General features: G+C 42.6%; 1 protein-coding gene across 4 annotated transcripts in view; it reads right to left on the minus strand.

Moving 5' to 3' along the window:
• The window catches only part of CLIP2 (CAP-Gly domain containing linker protein 2), a 90,759-nt gene extending 71,425 nt beyond the window's left edge, over positions 1–19,334 (minus strand). Inside the window, exon 1 of one of the 4 annotated variants that reach the window (XM_057375536.1) lies at positions 5,609–5,921. The gene's annotated coding sequence lies outside the window, so the exon portion shown is untranslated. Of the gene's footprint in view, positions 1–5,608; positions 5,922–6,226; positions 6,306–19,190 lie in introns of those variants that run through there. The other 3 variants (XM_057375535.1, XM_057375534.1, XM_057375533.1) reach the window with 3 other exon arrangements.
• Positions 19,335–23,394: the final 4,060 nt, after the last annotated feature.

Below are 23,394 nucleotides of genomic sequence, written 5' to 3' on the forward strand. Positions count from 1 at the left end.
CAGCATCTCYATCCATGTGCTGCCATGCCACTGGGAAGCACACACAGCAGTCCGTGATGGGAAGATGCAGGCAGCCCAAAGGAAAGGGTCTGGATAGACAGATCAGTGATAAAAGCARGATTTAATGGTTTGTATCTCTGGAGATAAGAGCGATGAACTCAGCCTGCAAGCAGGTAGGCAGGAGAGAAGGATCAGCCCACCATATTCCTGCACATACACAGCACTCCAAGTTCCAGCTGGAGTTTTAGAGTCACCACGTGTCCCTGGCTGTTCCTTCACTTCTCACAGAAACAGGCTGTTTCTATACTGCTAATGTAAGCAAAGCCAAAATCATGATTTTGTAGAGGTAAAGGTATAATCTCATTTAGCCAAGAAAGTACAGTGCCCTTAAAAGAAGCAGCCTCCCTACATCACTATGCAGAGCACTGGCAAAACATCTCTAACACAAACTGGTYCTATTTGAACCAAAAAGGAAGAGCAAAAACTGAGCTGTCACTCCTAACAATGGCAATCAAAGTTGCTGGCACCCTAAGAGAGAGTGTATCACGGCACTCTATAAACCTGAATCATATGATCACTAAAAAGCACCATTTGACTTTGACATTCCCATGTAAGTGTGCTGGAAGTGCTCCCACATCTTCCTGGCACCTAGCCAATGTCCTCTGAGGAGATTCAGMAATAAAAAGGGGAAAAGTGCTTGCAGATGCTTTAGAGACATCAACATTAATCTTGCAAAATGCATTGATATTGCCAGTATTGTTTACTAGAAATATACATAAATATATGTACACATATAAACAAAGTTTTCCTATGAATGAGACTCAGCAAGTTCAAAAAGCTACTRCACAGACCCCAGAAAAAGGCCGCATAAACAGACACATAAAAGATGAACAGTGAAAGGCAAAACATCCGCTTCCTGTGTCTCACCAGAATATTCCACACAAGCCAGCCTTTTTGTGCCATGTTGTCCATCATTATATCTCCATTAGGGATGGCTGGTGGATTGGTCATCAGTTAAAAATGCCAACCTTACCAGCTGGGAAACAAAAGTCCAGAGGAAAAAGAAAAGGCACTCATCCAAGGTTGCAGACTGACCTGCTCCAATTTGCATAGTAAGGATTTCAGTTATAAAACAAACAGCTAAAAGCTAAATATAGCCAAGGAGGAAGCTCACCAGGGTCAGCTTCATGCTGACAGGAGCCACTGAGACAGCACAGTACCTGTAGTACAGTGATATACAGCAGCCAAATATGAGGCTAAAAAGCCCATTAAATACAACTGGAGAGGCCTCTTTTTCTAGGAGGTTTATTCTGCAGCCAGGACAGTCCCTGCATCCAGGGGAGGCACTTGCAGGTCATGAATGGCAGTGTTTGCARAGGGTGGGAAAGTTTGTTTCAACAGGCAGCTGCTTTTTGTGCCTGTCAGGCTCCTGAAAASTTTCCAGCACTAATTAGGGGACACAGAAGCTGTCAGAGCACGATGCAACAGATAAAGGGGAGAGGAATATGCCAAAGGAAGAAGAACAGGAGAAACCCTTTGTCASTGACTATTGCCAGAAGCTTTTCCTGCCTCATCAGAGGATGTGCTGCAGAAGTTCATGCTGCAAAAGAAATTATACTGGTTTTTGTCAGTGAAACAAGTTTGTCCTTTGTACAAACAGGCAGATAAAGTGACAATGAAAACAACAAARCAAAGGGGAAGACATGCACTACAGAAAGAGTTCAAACTGAGCCAGAGTGCCCAGAGAACCCAAACTCCTTCATTGCTACATTATTCTTTGAAAAATAAACATCTTCAAAACTGTCTTGAGTGACAACTGAAGACAGATCCAACCTGGAACAGACAGATGGATCAGATGATTTCTTGAAGTTTCTGTGAAGTCTTCCCAGTGTAACCAATATCTATGTGGTCTTTACTACAATATGCAAGTTATGCAGTAAAATAGAATAAAATTAATTTCGACCAAGAGCAGGCAATACAATTTAATTTGCATTGCCTTCTTTAAGTAAGCATGTATGAAAGCACAGGAAAGGGATTTATAAGGGCCAAAAAGGCATTTAAGAGTTCCAAGATTCACATACCCAACATCCCTTGTGCATTTCATTCATAAACCTCAAAGAAGGTCAGAACTCCAACACCTGTTTTGTACTTGGGAGAAAGAGATAGAAAGAATATATTTTTCTCAAAATTACTAGAAAAACAGTGGCAGAGATGGCACCACTGTCTCCCTGAATATCCAACCCAACAAAGGACTTAGGAAGTCCATCTAAAGTGTTTATTTTATAGACACAGAATATAAATATTTTCAAAAATAGTAATTTGGCTTTCCCAGGCACAAATGGAGTTATCAAGGGAGTCAACACAGAGTTCAGAGCACRAACTCTCAAAATAAACCAAAGTTTAGATTCCCTTTGTGCTTCAGCAGACCAGGATGACGAGATAGAGAATCCATGACTGGCTCAGAACCTGCAACATGGAATTTTGCTGGTCTGTGCCACATTCCTCTGCAACTATGCAGGTGAGTAAACATTAGCTCAATAAAAAAAAAAATATTAAAGGAAAGTATCACTTATTTTCAATTCCAATCCAAGTCAGCATTTTATTTTATTCCTTCATTCTGGGGTAAAAAAAAAAAGCAACAAAAAATATGACAAAGCTTGATTTCTTCACATATCTTTCTTTGCTTATGCTCCATCTGAACCAACCATGGCTGTTTCATAGACAGAGTTTCACTTATTTAGCATGGGATAATAAAAACTGTATCACTGTATGGAAATGATTTCCAAAAAGTCTGATGCAGAAACATTGTGAGTTTGTTGTAGGTTTTATTTAAAAGGGTTTTCAACAGGATCTTTTTTTTGGGAATATTGCAGAAAGAATCAGTCACATGCAATGAAGTAATTTTTCCACAACAAGAGCTACTGCACAATCATATAACAGCAAGAAATTAAATCCAGCTATGAGGGAAGTGAATTTGCTTTGTCCTGYTTAGCATCAACACTCAACAGAGCACACAGACTGCTCTCAGCAGAGCAGGGAAAGGCTCCAAGAGCACGGGGGTGCTGCAGACAGAGAGTTTGTACAATGATGCACTGAGAATTCTGTGCCATCAATGTCAGCCATGGAGACAAGAGCTTCCATGCAGAATGGGAAGGATCCACAGGGAGAAGACAGGAATAGAGTAGGACACAAGAAAGACCAAGCCCAATTCCTTACTGTGACCTGGGCTTCTAAGGTGAGCTTGGACAGTTTGTCTTTATTCAGCAACTTAATRTCGTTGTTTTAGAAAACTGACCAGTAAAACAAAGCCAAGTCTTGCTGGAGTCTGACATGACCAGTACTATCAGCCAAGGTGCTYTCCCTGTCTAACAAGACTTGAAATTCTACTATAAATATCAGAAGAACAGTGATAAAAGAACAACAACCAGAGATTGATTACTGGGGGCATTTAACTCAGCAACAGAGGAAAAAGATAATGCTCTCAACTGATGTTAGCAACTTCTTTGGTCATTCTTGTGCTCAGAGCCCTTGGGAGTTGGAGAGGAAAAGAATCACAAGGTATTTATAAAAGGCATCTATGAAAAAATAGATCTCTCTATAAATATAGATATCTCTATATTTAAGTGCACACCAGTGTCTAATATAGGCTAGCAACAAGTCACATGCAGGTTGAGGTACCCATACCTGGGCTTTCCCAGAGCTTTAAAAATATTTKWAAAGATTTGTTGTGCATGGTGTACTCTCTGCAAAGTGGTACCAACACCATGTACCTGGGGTACGGAATATACTTTATACATAGATTATGACACCCTCTCAAAAAAAAAAAAATGTCCTGAGTTTCATGGGCAAAGGCAGCATTTTCCAAATATCCTCAATCAGGAGATGGARTCCATGCCATCCCATTTTAACTACCCAGCAGCAAAAGGGAAGAAGTGGCCTGGGTGTTCTTACAGAGCCACATCCCTTGGTACCAGAAAACCCCGCTTTGGGTTCTTCCTCACTTCTTCTGCCAAACCAAAAAGTGCAAATGGGGAGAAAGAGGAAACAGACCAGGAACTGCTCCTTGCCAGAGTAGATTATGGCAGCTCCTCCAAGGCTAGAGGAGCACATACCAACCCTTGGCCTCAATAGATAATCCCATCCATACTGATCCCGAGAGCATCATCTGAAACACATGAGGTTTCCCTTAACTGAAGGCAGTCCCACACAAATGTTCCTGAGATGATAGACAAGCTCCAGCACAGCTTCTCCCTGCCGTGCTGCAGTGGCTGGTGCTAACRTTGTCACTTGTGCCATGTCTCAGAGCTGAGCCTTTGAAGTGCCGTACWCCCAGGGATTTCTGGCAGGCAGTGACAACTTTCATGAGAACACAACTGTTTGATGCAGACTCCCTCCTTCCTAATAATCCCTGGCAGGCTCTTACACAGGCAGGTAGTTTCTTTAAATTCCTTATCTCAGATGCAACTTTAAGATCAGGAGCTGTGCTATGTTCAAAAGCATCACCASCCCACCAATGACAGGCCTGTGCTGACTAATGGAGCACTGAAGGGGAGAGGAATCCTGTTAGAAGGCAGCTGGGCAGAGACTAATGCCAACAAGCCTGACCAGGCACCCCAAATATATCTGTCCACAGGCAGACCAATTCTTGAGTTGCAAGTCACCCTCAAGGAAACACTTCTAGCCAGCAGTAATGGACAGACTTGTTGAAACTTCACATCCACTCCAACAGGATGATTTTCTGAGACAAGGTTTGTAGGCCTGTGAGACTGATGCTGAACAGGGCAGCACATAACATGATGCTGAAACAGTGCTTTGTCTCCCAGCACTTCCAAAACGCCAMTGCAGCCTGCCTGGATACTGTGGAGATAACAACTCATGCCTCTGCCTCCATCCCTGGATGCTGCCCCAAACGCCCTTTGCTGTTTCGTGTCAGGAGATGTAAAGGGCAGAGCCATGCAACATCTGCCTGGCTGCTCCTAACCTAAGCACCGTGCCAATGCCAGCAGCTCAGCCTGGGCCTTCCTCAGAAGCACATCTCCTTGCAACAGACACAAAACCCACATCAGATCCTGCAGGATGTGGTTTATGTCAATATCTGGATCGTTAATCAAGAAAAAAGGAATGAGAAGACTGAACCCAGCAAACAGTAAAGCTTCGCTAAGACAAAAGACAATTTTCCTCCCGTTTCAAACCCAAAACTCACTTGGCACCAAGCCATGGATGCTGACACCCACTTCCASCTCCATCTCTACGGCGTCAGGCCGCTGCCTCCCTGGCCGCTCCACCCGCGCCTTTGCCGTGACCCACGAGTACCGGCACCCGGCCTGGGGGTGTAGGTGGGTGCGCACCCCCGGCAGCCCCGAAGCCCCCCTCGCCAGCGGCGGGTGCCGGTGTTGCCCAGCCTGAGAACAGCCGGGATGCCGGCCCGCCGAGGATGCTCGGTGCCTTTCCCAGCCCAAGGACAATGCGCGCGGCGGCCGAGCCTCCCATCGCTACCGAGCAGCGCATCCCCGCTGCCCGGGCTCCTCCCGCACCTTCTCCATTCATCCCTCCTTTGTTGCAGCGCGGGCTGGCCGGGCGCTGTGGTCCCTCCCGCCGACCCCCTTACCCTCGGGCTGCCCGCCGGAGCCGGGCAGGGGATTCGGTGCCGCCGCAGGATGCGAACCCGGCCGGCGGCCGCCCTGCCACTCCCTGCGCGGCCGAGCCGTGAGGCGGGAGGAGGGAGCGGAGAGCCGGGAGGAGGGATCTGGGCGGCGGCTCGGAGCGGCGGAGGCGGAGGAGGATGCGGGGCTGTGGGAGGATGCGGCCGGTACCGCCGCTCCCTCCGTCCCTCCCGGCGCACGGCCGGGCCCACACAAACAAAGGCCGTTCCGGGGCCGGCCCGCGCTGAAATCTTCCTGGCTGCCGGGCCCTGGCGCCCCCCGAAACCGGGTGACAGGGTGGAAAGGCAGCACGGAGGCTCCTCCGGACTGTCCGCAGCCCCGAGCGCTCCTGCCTTAAAACCCGAAATAATCGTAAGCTCGCCTTCTGCTCGCTGCAGCCGCCGCCTTTCTCCCCGCGGCCCTGGGAAAGGGCTCTGGGAAGGAGGAGCTCTCCAAACACACTTGAATTTAGGTGGTAGCGATTTTGATTGATACAACGGGGGCAGTAGGACCTGGTGGTGCTTCCTGAAAAAGAGAGCCCTATTTAGCCGGGATTTAACGGGTAATGCAGACAGAGAACGCACCTGCAGCCTTGGAAGCTCGTTCATTCAAAGCCAGGATGGCCGGGCTGAGGTAGTGATCATCACTTGGCTCTCACCACCTCTTGCTGTTCCCTCACAGAGCCATGCCTGGGCTGACATTGCACAGAGATACAACGGAGCAGGGCCATAGAATCATTTAGGTTGGAAAACCCCATTAAGATCATCTACTCCAATCATTCCCACAGCACTGATAGGGCCACCACTAACCCATGTCCCCAGGTGCCAATTCTACACATCTATTAAATCCTTCCAGGGATGGTGACTCYGCCACTGCCCTAGGCAGGCTGTGGCAGGGATTCACAGCCCTTTTGATGAGGAAATTTTCCACAATATCCAATCCAAATCCCCTGGTGCTACTAGAGGCCATTTTCTCTTGTCCTGTCCCTTGTTCCCTGGGAGCAAAGCCTGACCCCCACCTGGCTACACACTCCTGTCAGGAGTTGTGGGGAGTGAGAAGGCCCCCCTGAACCTCCTTTTCTCCAGGAAAAGGAGSCCCCCAGCTCTCTCAGCCACTCCTCATCAGACTTGTGTGCCAGACCCTTTCCAGCTCTGCTGCCTTTCTCTAAACGTGTTCCAGCACTTGTCTACTGTCTGTGCCCTGAAACTGCATCCCTAATTTAGGCAGGAGTGGAAGTGCTTTGCACAAGGGCCATAACTCTACTCAGTGTACTTTACTACCTCTACAGACACCCTGCATCACCCAAGGGGCAGCCCAGGAGATTTCACACATCAGATGCTACGGTGGAAGGCCCCAGGGTATACAGGGGATGGCTCCCACCTGGCAGCAATCCCAAGATTTTTTGCTGGGACTCTGCTCTTGTTCTGCCTGCAAGGGCTAAAAAAAAAAAAGCAGTGGGGAGATAGAAGTGAAAGAGGTAGAGGCACCAAATCTGAAGTCAACAGAGCATCATCCAGAATATGAGATTTGACAGTCCTGGCCTTAGCAAGACAATCCAGCCTCTGGAGGCAGCCATAGGCATCCTAATTTTCCATCTTGCAGAGGGGAAGCCAAAGTAAGAAGTGAAACGGCTGATCCAARCCAAAATTAGAACCTGAAGCACCTGACTTCAACGCCTCCGCTTCAACTGCTAGTTCACAATCTTTCCCTGACATTTTCCTGCATCCAAGCTCAAGTCATTGCTTTGCGGTTCATGATACAAGGATATTTGTCTCTTCTCTAATCTGTAGTTGCCTAGGGAGACAGTATGTAGCCAGGAGAAGAGCTAGATGAGAAGGTGCCTATTGAATCAGGCTTGGACTCCAACAGGACTTCTTGGTTCTCTATCCAGCTCCACCCTTGATTTGCCAGCTCATTCAGTCCCTAKCCTCAGGTCCAAGTCTCTTTCCTTATGCAAATAGTGGTGGAACAATGATGATGACCTCCCTTTGTGAGACAAAAAAGAAGCTTTACATGCAGGCATGTATGTGGAAAGGAGGAGTGTAAATTTAAAGCAGTTCTGAAAAAAAAATTGCTTTAATATTTTCAGGTGCTTCGGGGCAGGATTTGAAATTAAGAATTGCTTAGAAGTTAAACCTAATTTTTGATCAAATATGCAATTTTATGCTTAATCTTATATACATTAATTTGTTCTTCGTACAAATAACTTCCACATAAATGTTTAAATTACAGCCCTGTGTCTACATGATGACAAAGAAGGTCAGCAAGTGTGGGGTTATATTTTGTCTGCCAGTAGTCTGTAGAGCACATAGCAGCTCTGGGATGAGAATCAAGCCCACTGCTTCAATACAACGAGGCTAGAAAAAATTTCACAGCTTTTAAGTAATTTCCTTGAATCATTTTGACAAATCTGCCTCTCTGACTAAACTTTCTCAGCGGAATTTCCAGGGAGAGCAAGAAAAATCATCCAGGGACAGAACTCAGGCAGTGATGTGACTGAAGTGCTCATAGACTTGAATTCATGTCTTACTTATCAAGTGCTCTCCCACAAAGCTGTCCCTCAGCTTTTATTGTGCCTGCTTGTCACCTGGCTCCAAGATGACTATAAATGTAGAAATTCCATCATCCCACAGATGCTATTTTCCAATAACCATTTATTTATTCAAAGGGGCTTGTGTGCAGGTGAACAACCCTGCACTGATGTGCCAGATACAGGAGAGCACAGGAGACACTTAAGTTTCAGCCTACGAAGATGTGAGGACTTGTTAATTTTACATAGATGAGCAGAGTCACGACTTTAATTAAACCATTATGTGTAGGGAGCTGGTATGTAATTGCTGACATCTCTGGGCTATCACATTTGCCTGATAATAGTTTCTTTTCTTGTTTTCTGTGATATGATACATATCTTGTTTTGCAAAGTGGCTTCTCACAGATAGTCAAAACTCTCTCCTCTTGACTGATCCAGTATTGTGATTTGATGAGTATTTGCATTAGCTGTTGTGATCTCTAAAAAACTTCACTGCTGCTTTCTTTTAAGTTATTCTGACAAAGCGAAGCATTTCACAGATGATGTAATGTAAAAATCAAGGGAATACTCACACCTGCATCTAGGGAAACAAAAAGAGCAAACATTTTGTGTGTTGCCGTTATCTATGTTGTTTAAATAAAGGCAACCAAAATGTTTAAGTACCCTTCCTGTTGTTTTATTCACCAGCACCAGAAGATGAAACACCTCTCCATGAAGAGCTGATGAGACACCCAACTTGTCACATACTAGGAAGTTACACACCCTAACACCCCAATCCTGCACTTGTTTGCCAAAGGCAGCAACCTTTTAAAGGTGACAGTTCATATATAGGCCACGTGAAAAAATGACATCAAGACCCCAGATGCCAGCAAGGACTTCAGAGTTGAATCCTTTCATTCTTTTCCCTACCACATGCCTAGAAATCCCTGCCTGCGTGCTGTGGGAACTGAGTGGTGGCAGAAACTACATTTGAAAATATTGTGCAACTTCATTACTGTCAACTTTCAGTGATGTGATTTCCAGCGTCTCAAAGGTACAGCCGCAATGACAGCGTAAGCTCCTACTGTTCATTCAGGCTGCCACTATAAATAGCTTGCTGCATTTGGGGGCAGAACACGAAATTCCAGCATTGGTGGGAGGAACAAGATTAAAGTAGTGATCTAAAGAAAAGCTGTTTTTCTCCTTTGATTACAGAGCTGCTGAAAGACCTTCATATCCTGAGGATCCATGGCTGCTTTAGGCCTTACTCATTCTAGGCAAAGACCAAAGTTCAGAAACCTCTTGTAAACAGTCTTTAATTTTAAATTAAGATGTTGCATAGTTGCAACAATTCAGCCAAATGGCAACATGTTTTCTGGCATTTGTTATCTGACCCAGAGCCACCACCAAGCTTCTAATATTCAGGTTTTGTTGTATCTAGATAGGTGAAAGAAACCTTTCGTCTGCAGACATTTATATATGAGCCAACTGTCTAGACTTTCTATATAATGTATGCAGAGGAACAGGCACTGGGGTGGAATTCCCCTCATCACACTGCAGACACCTAAAATGGATTATCCACTCTCTAATGATGCTCTCTTCCATCCACGAATTAAAGAAATATTTGAGAACTAGCCAAATGGGATGTTTAAAGTTAATTGATGAGAATCCCACTAATCTCTCTTCCAGAAATGCTCAGCACAGCTGATGATGCTTATTTGGGTACATAACATATAGCTCAGGCATTTGTTGGGTACACTTGTCTGAAGGCCTCACTTTGTTTTGTTTTACTCAAAGAAATGAGACTGTTGGCCAGTATTCAACACGGGCAAGATCTGGCTCCAGGACCCTTCAGGGGTGCACACGTGGCTGGTGCAGTGTGCTGGAAAGTGCTTTGTGAAAGGCTTTCTTCCAGCTGACTGCTGTGAGTTCCTGTATACTTCTTAACATAAAAAGAAGTGTGGGTGGAAATATGTTGAAGGATCATGGCAGTTCTCATTAATTATAAAGATCAAGAGGAGCTCTTACTGCTTTTTTAGTGTATTTCCCATACTGAAATTAGTGCATTAACTGTTACTTAAACTTCAACTATCAGTATAATTTAATCATTAGAACAGTCTGGTTTCTGTTGTTCTACATTTTAGAAGTAAACTACCTTGCTGCAGTAGCAATAATTCCAAGGAATGTGGGACAATACTCCACACAAACACAAAACAAAAAAATGGACCATGCTGCATGATTGAGGAAATAGTGCCATTTTCATCACAAAGTCTGTTTCTTGTTCATGAGCCCAAAGGCAAGTGGATGTTCAGAGAAATTCAGCATTCATTAGGTGAAGGCCATCTGAAATTTTGTCCTTGATACCATATTTGTCCAAATGACCTATGCAAATTCACACAGGCAGTGGAGAACTTGGAATAGCTCTTTTAAGTCAGTAGATTATCACCAGTCTTTCATCTGAAGATGAAGCTCCTCTTTACAGATAAAGTAAATGAGTCATAGAGAGAAGAAATAGTATGTCTGTGATCACCCAGCTGAAACAGAAATATGTTGGTTGACATGTGCATTTCAGAGTCAAACACCTACAACTAAGCATGACAGAAAAGAAGTCATACAGAAGGATCAGAGCATGGAGAGACTGAAGGGAGATTTGGCAGTAATGAACATAACATCTTATTCATGGGTGGCGGGAAACAACACAGCAAAAACCCAGAGTTTAAGTAGTGAATAAACCATTCCAGCACAGTACCATGTATTTATTTTCACTGTTACTGTCCTAAACCTTGTTGCTTGTCTAAATCAAGACTAAAGATCAGATTGTCCTTTGCTTAGCTCATTTTCAAACATCAGGGCAACTTAACCCAGGCTGGCATTGAGATAAAAGAGACTTGTGAGCCTCCTGACCTCAAAGGTGAGCAAAAACCACCCATATTTTGTAGACTTGGAATCAAATTTGAGAGGGATAAGTTTATTGTCCAAAGGCCCATCTAACATAGAATCCAGCTGACCAAACCCTGGGCATTATCATGCTCTTCATTTAGTTCATGCACTTCTTTTTATACACATTCAATCCACAGAAGAAAGCCAGCCTTAGAGCTCCCAATGTGGTGTCCTACATTCTCTTGATTAAGTGAACCATAGCCTCTTTTATAAAGCCTCTGATAATTCTCTGTATAGTTTCGTGTATCTTCCAAAAAACGGGGAGACAATGATCCCCCATAATGGGGCAACTCATTTTTCCAGCTGTCAAAGCGGAATGGACGTGCCTGCAAACTCTTCAAGCTCAGTCTCTGTGCACTGCAAATCAAAATTCCCTCTGGATCAGTATTTTTCATTGGATGTCAAAAAATTATTCCCCTCTTCTGCTGTTCCAAGTACAAGTCACCAGACCTTTCTTGTCACCAGTGGGGCCAAGATTTATTGCGTTCTCTGACCTAGTCAAACAGGTTCTGTAACAAATTTGAGCCAGCCTGTACTTCGTGAGAAAAAAAGAAAAAAGCTGTTTATTTCCCTGTTGTTTAGACCTTGCCACAAAAACTGTCTCAGACCCAACAGAAGCACCAGATGTTTTCTAGCAGAACTACAGAATGTACTGTGGAGGCAGGAGGGTCCTGTTTCCTTTGCATGAACTGGAGCGTGTTAGAAGATCAAATGCTGTGATATAACCCAGCTCCAAGTACTTGCACATACTTCTTCAGTTTCCTGTCAATTTATTGGTATTAAATGCACTACATGAATTGTGTTATATGTTTTAGTAAGAAAGAATCACTGTGAGAATACTGCCAGTGTGGCTTTCTATGGAGCACTGTACAGGGACATGAGAATTGGATTCTAATCTAGCTTTTGGTTTTACTGCTGGTATAAAATGGAAACTGCCTCTATCTCAACAACTGCTTTCACAATAGCAAAAGAGGAACAATGATACTGACCTGATCTGTAAAGTGCTTTGAGCTCACCAGAATGAATGTGGAAGGCACACATTAAAATAGCTCATGCTGCCTTCTCTGTTTCAGTCGTAAATACTGACAGATAAGCTCAATATAATATACAACAAAAATAAAGTTAATCAGTGAAAAAAAAAAGCCACACATAAAGTTAACAAGTGGGAAAATACAATTAAGGGAGATTATCCTGTGGAATTCAAAGATAATTAAGATAGTTGTACTGCAGCAGTGACTATGTTAATTCTAATTAGAATTTTAAATTATGAGACAACTCTTAAGTATTGGAAGAACAGTAAGCTTCTCTGAACAGATTTCATGATTGTTTGGTATCACACTTAAGGTCTGTTTCTCTTTTCTTTGAGCCTGTGGTAACAGTGAGCTTCTCAAAGGGCATGTTCACCTGAACAGGCATCTGGTCTGCTCCAGTCAGTAATTCACCTGTACCTTTCACTTAATATCCTTTACAATACTTCTAAGAATGTTTGTGACAACAGAACAGAAATAGCGTACTATCTGAGATGTTTCTTGAAGAAAGGAAATAAAAAAATTAATAGAGCAGGTTTATTTTTTGTATGCAAAACATCTACAAATATGAATTAAGCCACATCATGCCCATTTAGCATACTAACAAAAGAGGTGAAGATATTTACAAACTGGGCCTAAAATGTCATGGAAACAGCTGTCCTCCCAACAGATTGAAATTAATATATTTGTTGTATCCAGGCAAGTTTGGCAGAGAAACACATTGTATCCACATCTATCACACCAAAAGCTCTAATTTTTAATCAGACTATAAAAACCAAACCAAAATCCAAACAAATGATTGGACCTTATCGGGGTTCTTTTGTTTGCAAGTGGGGTAGATTTAAGTGATTATTAATACTTTACGACTTCAAGGTCATAAACAAAGCCATMTCGCACTTCCAGAGAAAATTGCCTAGCAAATGACATACTGCAGGGACTTTTAGGTCCCAACAGTCAAGGAGTTGAAGTCTAACAATTTCCCCATTTAGAATACCCAGCTCATGCAGATCCTCTTTCACAGGGATGATGTGACTGAAGCCCTGAAGTTTTTTCCACAGAACATAAAGAGAACGTTGGAGTTAACCCCTATAAACAGCACTTCAAGTTTCACTCTCCCAATGCCCACATTGCAAAAAAAAAAAAACCACCTCATATCACTATATTTAAAGACCAGTTTGTGTTCCCGGCAGATCTAGAAGTACATGAGCATGCCAATCTGGGCAGCAGATGAGAAGAAAGTAGAACCTTGTTGGAATCACTCCATCAYTGCTGCCTTGGGACTGTGCTGTTTTCAGAGGTGTCACATGTATGAAAAAGCTTGTAAGTCTATATCCCAGAAGCAGACAAAAGGATTAAATACTTCACCTGTACCAGTGTGGCTTGCAGGAGGCAGGTGTCATTCCCAACACAAAGCAAGACCTGTCCCACAACGATTTGTTTTCACAGGAACTGTATCTGGAGACTGCCAAAGATAAGGGCTCAGCAAGGACTTGCTGCCACCCAGCTCTCCTGGCAGCCAGTCCCTGATTTCTGCAGCAACAGAGAGTTTGCAGTCACTTCCCAGCTCCACAACCTACATCCCACAGCTGACTGTGGGTTTGTCTCAGTGAGAAAGATGATTTTGCCACCCATGGCCATGAAACTTCATCCAAGCACCCACTGCTGAAAAGCACATTGTGCTCCCAGCCTGCTGATTTCAACAGGGAATCACAGCCCAAATTTAGCAAAAGTCATAAGTACAGGTTTAACTCCACATACAGGAGTAATCTCTGGGAAATTAATTAGATTAATCACACCATGAAAGTCAGCTCCACAGCAAATGTGCACTGCTRTGCTGTGGCTTGCAGGTGCACAGTTCCCTAATGAGATTCAAGCCTTTCCCTGTGTTACATTTTTCTGAGGTGCAGTGGGATGCCATTAAGGGACAGCATAAGCTTTGTTTCTAAAACCTTCATTGCTTCAAGAAAGATCCACTTTGTTGCAGCATAGTGTGTTTAATTATATTCCTCCCTTCTGCTCTGTTTTCCAGCTGCATAAAGATGTCAAATACCTCACTTACACTGACTGATGTATTGGGGAAATAAAGTCTACTTCTGGCAGCTGAGATATCTTYTCAATCCTTCATTTCCATAAAATTCCAATTCTAACAAAATTACTTATTACCTACAATCTAGACCAGGTGAGGTGTATCAGGTTCCTCTGTACACCTTTCACTTGACATGCATGTATGTGCACACAACATGCTGTAGCACTGTATCCTGAGATTCTTTCCCATAAGTAATAATATTTCCATTCTGAGATGAGGTTTACTAGCAGAGTTGTGATTATTGCAATGCACTGAAAGAAGAGACGTTTATAAAGTGCATTTTGCCATATTCTGGTTGTCTTAGGTCAAACCACTCACAGTTAAGACCAGTGAAGCTTCCAGTTGGTAATCTGTACAATCAATCCCATTTTTAAAGCTGCTATAGATCCATTTTACAACAAAGATTGTGCATGCAGTTCTGCATTTCTCTATTCCACTCCAATTCTCCTACAGTGAAGGAACTCAGTGCAGGTGGCATTTGTGTTGCAGTATCACCCATTGACAGCAGATTAATCTCCGAAAGGCAAAGAAAGCAACAGCTCAAGCCCAGCTCACATCCACCCTAATGACAGTATGTAACATCTTGTGACCTTTCAGCCCCTTTATCACCTTATGTCATGTGCATTTCAGGCAGTTTTAAAATAATAATTCATTGATCTGACAAAAAGGGATGTCTCTAAAGAACAGTATAGTCACAGTGGACTTAGAGCACACAGTCTATACAGCCCTACTGCTTGGAAAGCACCTTGCCCAATTAAGAATCCTCCCGTGTTGCAGCAATAAACCATATTTTACATTAATAACAACTGAAATACTGAGCAAATGACTTGAACCACTTTGTTTAATTTAACAGAGACATGAATAACCAAACAACCACTGTAGAGGTGGGGGAACCGTCATTTTATTTCTAGGAATTATAAGTAATATTTTTCAGCATCTAAAACCTTTTTCTGAGCTATTGGTCAACTAGTATTTAACCAAACCTCTACAGTGTCATACTCAAATATTCTGCATGTATAAACATGTAAATGCATGCAAGTAGATGTGCTTATTAATATGCATAAAGTCTGCACAAATGTAATTGTGTAAGTCATTTAAGGAAGAAGTAAAATGTGCTCRATATGGGGAACAAAGGCCATATTCTAGGCACAACCTCTCTCTTTTTAGGCAAGGCATTTCAAACTTCCCTTGTTTCATTTTGCCACGTGTATATTGGCAGCATCTTTTTTCCAGCAAATGAAAATGTGCTGCCTGGATGAAAGTTTTCAGCCATTCAAGTAAAGATTCTATCAAAATGTCACTGACAAGCATACATGCAGAACTGGAAAGCTAAATCTCAGAACAGACTTGGAAACGATTATGAAAATATTTACCAAACTGACCTGTTCTCAGCTGATGCAAGTACTGAATTCACTGACTGTCTTAGGAGAATTATTGAGGAGGATCCAGAAATTATGTGGGAATTAGTCTCTGATCTCAGCTCTGGTACCAGTCCAACAGTCAAAAGAAATACCTGCATGAAAAGCTTTGCTTGGCATCCTGAATATTATTTTTAGGGAATAATAGTTCCCAAAGCCAAGAAAAAAACCCCACAGAAAATACTTTCGGTATTTACTCATATGGGTAAGAAAGTAGTATTTGACATCCCTTCACCTCATCCATTAATTCTTCAAAGTATGAGCTCAAGCACAGTAACCAACAGGGTAAACACTATTATTTAATATTATTKTTTCCATATCCTGTCTATTAAATCTGAACAAAGTGCCAAGATAAGACGAGCTGCAAAAAAAATTAAGCAAATGCAAAAGAATCTTGATAAACTCTGGAAACAGATAGAAAAATCAAGGTGTGATTCAGTTATGACAAGGGATAATAYAATGCTACATTCATCTGGACAAATAATAAAATAAGAAGAAGAAAATAAAAGGTTGTGAAGAGACTGAAAACCAAGTATTAGCCATGCTCTGAGAAAAAGATAATTAAAAATTTCAGTTCAAACTGAAACATTTTAATTCCTCAGTTACAAACTGCTTGAAATAAGATATTACAAAGTCAGCTCTTCCTCAGTATTGGCTCCAGGCAGCACAGCTCACACTGCAAACAGCTACCAGACTAAACTCTTGAGCCCTTTCCTCTCTCCTCTGTTCTCGTTACCAGTTAGGGCAGAGGCATCAGCAACCACAGCAATAAAAAGCAATGGCAGTGATTTCCTCTCTTCGTGGCTCCAAGAGAACAGCTCATACTTTATTCATGTAAAACAAGGCCTCTGGAGGAAAAAAAGAGAAAAAAAACAGGAAGTAAATATTTCTTGGGGATAGTTGGTCACAGGCTGGCAAGTGTCCAGGATGTCAAGAAGAAGGGGCAGGGGTGCAGGATGGAAGCAYTAAAGCTGCTTTCCTTCCAGCCTTCCTGCCATGATAGGAAGAAGGATCACAAAGGGCAAACTGCACTCACAATGTCCTGTGTGGTGACCCAGAGCAGGAGGGAGCAAATTCAGCTGGTGTCCTGCAGTGGGGATCCTGCAGGGAGTCACTGCCTTAGAGGGGGGAATCTATGGTGTGCAGTCAGCACGGATGCAATACAGGATGGGATCCCTCCAAGGTTTGGTTGCGAGAGCTTAATATTTACCCCAGCCACTTGCATAAGCTGTTGCTTTGAGYTCYCTGGTAACTCCTCTCCCCATTTTGCCACACTCCTCTCATGTCCCAAAATTACATCACTCTAAAAATTGTTTTGCAAGTGCCTTCAGAACAGGACACACCTGAGCCCAAAATAAGCACCTTCATGGGAAAAGAGATCTCWTCCCAGATAGCCAGACAGCCCTCTTCTATTTCCTTGTGCCCCCAATAACAGACCACCCTTAATATCAGTAGAGAAACCTATCCTCTCCAATCCTTTGCTTTCTGAGAGGACAACATGGAGGTGCAGATGACACTTTTCATCTCTAGTTGCATGTAGAGGAACAACCATTGGTCCCTCACAGCTCAAAYCCAGCACCAGCTGTGCCTCCCCTCAGGAGCCTTTGTGTCAGCAATGACTGGTTCTGAACTTTAATTACTTTGCAGAGGACACTATATCAARAACTTTTGAGAAGCCCAAACTTCTCCTGAATTCTGGAATCTTCAGGGAAAGAAAGATGCTACCTGTTACTTTCTGACAGACTTCCTAAAAGAGGATGCATGCAGAAGAGGTATCTCTTGAAAATTACAGAAGAAATGTAGTATTTTACATTAACATCCCTCCTTCAGTGCTTTAATTACTGCCTAATAAATATTAGCCCTCAGAATACCTCCCCTGTAGAGCTGAGCAAATGAGTCATAGCAAGGCAGTCAGAATGAAAGGAAGGGGGAAAACCAACACAATAAAAGCCCACACATGAGGAGAGGCAGAAAAATCCACCCTGGGATGCAGCAGCCAACATTCATTTAATAATGTCAACATTTTATATGCAAGGCTTTCCTGGGTGGCAGCAAAACATATGGATTGATAATGACATCCGGTGTGATTAGAAAAAAAAAAAGTAAATTTATATTTAAAGTGCTCTTTATGGTATGGAGATAAGGGGAGGAAGAAATAATTCTCTATCAGTGCAAGCATCACCTATGCTTACTGTTACAGATAGAAATTTTAAAAACAACAAAAAGCCCTAAAGAACCACCCTTAAATTAAATCAGTAACCCATATGTATGAAACTGTTTCAGAYTTCTCCAAGCCAATTTCAACATGATCTTTTTACTCTGTGACTTCTAGCATCAAAACTCTGCAAACAACCCATGRTGCTGAATCAGTGCAGCACTCTAAAGTGCTCTGGGTGCATGGAACAAAGGAAACTGATACAAGGATTTCCCCTTCTGCTACAGATAAAGCTGCTTTAAGGAAGTACAGGTCAAAAAATACAAAAGAAGATATATATAAGTTGATGTTTAATTCATCAGGTTAACTCTATTACCATWAAAGCAAGATTTACTGATGCTAGCTAGATAGGCAACCTGTATCATCAGGATCTTACATRGTGGTTAAATGCAACAAGGAAGTGACAAATTACTCTGCTGCTTCAATGGAGCTCTCCCTGTATTAGAATTTAGTGCCTTTTCCTGTTGTGTTTATGTTTTAGAGGAAACCACCACTTTACAGGTCAGCAGAAAAAACAACCAGGCTGCAGGGAAATCAGGCATTTTTAGGGAAGTGACTAAACACCAGGAGGTTATCCAACCTGACTGTGTTCAAACCTGCAGGTGAGTCCCACTTACTCTGTAAGGCATGCTCTGACAGGATTTATTCACTTGGAAGTGGCACAACCTAAATGACTAATGCAAGAAAAAGAAACCTTTTCTCCTCTCCCCCATTCCTCAGACTTCTTTGACAACTGGAAACAGTAAACAACAAATGTCTTAAATTGAAAGATACAGTGAACCTAATTAAGGTTTAATGTAAGGAAGCAACCTTAAATTTAGGGAGCTAGCCCAGGTGGAGGGGAGACTGGATTGCAAGGCTAATAAACAAAGGCTTACCTGCACAGAAATGTCCTGTCACAGCTCCTTGGAAAGAGGCTGCCTGGAGCCCTGGGGCCAACTCTACCTGTGCAGTGCCAGCTCATGCAGCACCTGGGTTTTGCKGGACTTTAATCCCATAAATCAGAACACACGTTCACCCACTAACATAGGATTGAGTCATTTAATGTCCTCYCAGACAAGGAAAGGTTCACAAGTGATTTTCTCTTCAGCCAATSAGCTGCATGTTTTGGTATTTGGCTCTGGACTTACTAGACTAAGTCATCATTTCAACTGATGCGCAGCCACTGAAACAAACCTTAAGAGTACAAGTCCTGCTTTTCACTCCTCATCTAGGCAAAACCACACCAAACATTTGGAGTAAAAAAATCACCTCTGCACTCAGAGATCAGAAGATAATAACACCTTTTTTATTTTTGTCAGATTTTTCTGACKTCTTCTATTATGAGTACTCAAACCAGACTTGACCCTTACCTCAACCTTTTGCAAAATTTCTTCTTTATGCTTTATGAACTTGATGGTTTGGAATACAGGAGCTCTTCCTTCTGATACTTCTAAATCCATGCTCTACAGRCTCGAATGAATCCAGAGTTCCATGRTCTGGTAAGTCCTGGACTGTTGATAAATAACAATATTATTGCATTTCCATCTGTGACTTGTACAAAATTAATGCAGATGAATGTTAAGATTTATTCTGTTGCATTCAACCAGAYAAGGTCTCTGATCAAGTTTTGCCCAGCATTTAAGAGACTAGATAAAGCTGGAATGGGTTACATAATATAATGCAATACCAGTTAGGAGCAGTCAGTGGAGAATGTTATGACTTCTGATGCAAGGAAAGAGTACAAGAAAGCACAAATTCTGGATGCACTCTGGCAGTATCATGCTGCATGTATTGTGGCTGCATGGTATCTGACCAAAAGTCAAGCAATACTGTAACATTAAAAAGTACAATCCACTTTATATCAAATTTGTTGCAAATTTCTTTTGATGTTTTTGATAAATATAAATCAAGCCAGTCCACATTYCCATTTTTATGGGAAACAGAGACCAAGTGTTCCATCTGAAAACACAAAGAGAGTGGCATACTGGTAAAAGAAYAGATGAACCCAGATTGTCTACTTCCATTTCAAACTCTTGGGTTATAACATTCATCAGAGCCCCCAAATCACTCCTCTGGTTCTGCRTCATCTTGAGTCTTCAAGCAGAAAGCTGACAGAGCCATTAGGTTCTTTCCTTTAAGATTCTTCCCCTTACACAAGGGAGCCCCAGGAAGTACTTGCTCTGCAGGATGCTCTTTGCAACATCTGTGTTTGGCAGTAAGTCAGGTACAGAGTCACTTTCTCAGCTTCCTCAGTGGAAAGGTCAGGCTGTGTCCTCCCTGGAGGCAAACAGAACCCTGCTACAGTCGCTAATGGTAACCTAAGATCCTGACACAGAGGAGAAAAGGTGATTTTCCATACCAGCCCCAGCTGCAAACAGACAAGTGCTTACAGGGAGGCTGCATAAGAAGAAAGCATGGCAAGTACAAAGGATCATTCCCCTCTCTTACACKTTCAGCTTTATGAATAATGTTAGGAGCCAACAGCTGCATTTTGGCATGTAGGAAAAATGTACGTGTAGAGAATTTACCTGGTTTTGCAGTCAAAAGAGGAATTCTAGGAGAAAGTAAATTCTCTTGGATGTCACGGGTGACCTGCGCGGATTTAACCCAGGTGTCCATACTCCCTCTACTGACTAAAGCTGTAACGTCGCGGCYGGGCTTGGGCTGGACACTCGTTGCTCTCTATTATGTTCTTACAGAAGAAAAAGAAAGGAAATTTCAGACACATTTTCAGTCTCAARCATCCAAAGGGCAGCAAAATAGGACTGGCACTGCTGCTGCATCCTTTTCTTGTAATCTAGTTTAAAGCTCTGGACAACAAATGCCTCAACACAAACAGAAAAAAAAATCATAGTAAAGCTTCTCTCATCTAAAATAGAACTTAAAACCCATTATTTTAAGTATTTTCAGATGCTYATAGAAAAGAATTGTGCAACTTTAGAGTCTCCCAGTAGCAATAAGCTGAACTTCACCTTTCCAGCTGCTTTGTCACCACAATGTGTGCCTTGCCTCACTTCCAGCACTATGAATTTCCTAACTGCAGATGTTGGTGGCACGCTGCTTAAAATTTTATGTGGTAGCATTAAAAAAAGATTTAAAGCTACTTAATGACAATGTAAAAAAGTAAAAAATTAAAAGGAGATAGTGTCAATAAATGTGCTCAGGTAACAGTATGAGCAGGTGTCACACTGTATGTACCCAGRGTGTTCTGGTGAGCTGCTGTTGCTCACGAAAGAGTAAGGATGAGACAGTGGATGGGGAAATAAACAAGGAGATAGCCTTGTGCTGGTGGAGAGGAAATGCGAGATCTCAGCCATTTCACTTGGCAAGAAATTTTAAAGGGTACCCATAACATTAGTTCAGCACAGCTGTACCCCCAGGGCCATTCTATGGATAAATACATGAAGTATGGGCAGGGTTTSTGATGTTACAAGAGCAAGGACAAATTAATACCTGCATATACTGACAGCATCATCCCATTTTGCTCTAGAGCCCAAGCACAGCAGCTCTGCAGGAATTAGGGCCCCTGTCAGTCTGGGTACAGACATGTCAGGCCCAGGAAACCTCCTAATACAGTGATGCCCTATTTCATGAAGCACCAACCCAGCCTCCCTCCTAACAGCACCATCATTACTTTCACTCCCASTACGTGTTCCAGCTCTGCTCTCTGCTTTCAGCCTCAGTGAGCACAAGATAAAATGGTTGGTAGCATGAGAATTCATTCCACTGTCTCTAGCCTAGCTGTGTGAAACGGAGAGCACAGAGAGGGAATAGCCTGCAAGGGGACTGCAGACTCCACGTCCCTGCTAGYGAGGCCATCTGTGCTCCGTGACCTACTTGCGGCTGCAGAACAGCAGCGAGCTGCAGTCAGAGCCAGAGCTTTAACTGCAGCAGCAGGGCCAGTGATGGACAGCCCAAGGAACTCTGCACTTCTCYTAATAATGCAATTTAAGATCTTAGCCCCTGGCCTTCTAGACCTGCAGATTAACATGCACGAGTGTTAGCCATAACAATAACAGTAAGCTGAAGCCACAGATTTAACCCAAAAGTAAAATGCCCTTGCATACTAAACGGTTCTCCCCTCCCTTTCCAAACCACCACATATAAGAAATTTTTATTACTGAATCTACAGATCCATACTTTTTGCTAACAGTTGCCTGAAATTAGGTTCCTCTCATGCTTTATTTCTATTGCTTTCTGAGTTTTGTCCTCACATCATCCTCRCTTGTTGCTTTTCACTGTCTTCAACTACTGTCTAATTTTCACTAATTTCACTAATTTCAATTTGTTGTTCAAACTCCAAACAAATCACCCTTACTTTCACCAACCGTTTCATGCAAAGCAGCAATTCTTCTGCCACTTCTGCATTTACCCCAATCTCCAATGAAACGGGTTGTGCTGGGCTTTAGTTTCCCTGTGGGGACTAGAGCTTGAGCCCKTGACTAAAACTGGTCTGAGAAGAGCTTCCATATCATCTTTAGAAGACCTGTTCCCTCTGCCTTAAGAACCTGCAGCTGGGACTTCTTGCTGCTGAGCCAACCACAAGATCATGATTTATTTCTCTGATGGGGATCCCCACTTATAGCAGTAAATGCTGTTTAAATAGACTGAAGAGGAACACTCCCCTTGCTGAATAAACCATTAGCAAAAAGCCTTTCTCTGTACTCTTACTGAATACAAGTACTTAGTAAGCTTTTCTATATATCTTTTGGGGTGTAAGGGAGAAAAATCTGAAGGATTAATCTTAAATTCTGGATTATTCTCCTTTCAGGATAACACAGTACATGTGCATACATGTGTATTTAGGCATTGCTGATGACACATCTAAAGTTCTGCTATTTCCGCATTGAATTTGGAATTCATTTAACCCTGGATGCAACCTGTGATTCCAATTGTCGGACTACAATAAGAACAGTTTGGATTTTGGGGCATGATGGGTTTTACAACTTTCAGCTCATATCTGCCTGTCCACCTTTCTATCTTTGATATACCACTGTGAGAAGCTCCTGCCTACACTGGGGCTGCAGCTCTTTAGGAGACCATGCTCAAAAAAAAAWTTATTTCAGCTGTTAGCAGAAACATATCACAAAATCTGTCATCAGGTCCTCTGCAAGAATTCTTATCATTAGCCTTTCTTACTGTCCTTTGAGTGCTTATCAGCAGCAATCCTACACATAAAATGGGAGAATTAATGCTAGCCAGGAAAATGATATCTTATCTAGAAGCTGGTACTTCCTAAGAGCAGAACTACTGTTTAATTTGGCAAGAAACCAAAGCATATCCAGGGTGCTGCACTGACAGGCTGTTACGACCAGCAGTGCTGCAGTATTTCACTGTCTCATGTTGGGTTCTGCTGAGCACTGTGGAAAATTAAATCTAAAGACAAGAGTAAAAAGTGAGTTTGAGTATTACAGGAACAGTCTGAATAAAAAAAAATACAAAAAACCAAAAAAAAAAAACCAACTGTCACCCTCATATTCCATATAATTGTGGTATTATTTAATTATCTACTTTATTTCCAGTGGAGGCAGTTAATCCACTGTTAGTGTTAACGCAGTCAGGTATATAAAGGCT

The sequence above is a fragment of the Malurus melanocephalus genome, unplaced genomic scaffold, assembly GCF_030028575.1.
Source record: "Malurus melanocephalus ecotype Western Australia unplaced genomic scaffold, MMel_1.1 scaffold_251, whole genome shotgun sequence".
NCBI lineage: Eukaryota > Metazoa > Chordata > Aves > Passeriformes > Maluridae > Malurus > Malurus melanocephalus.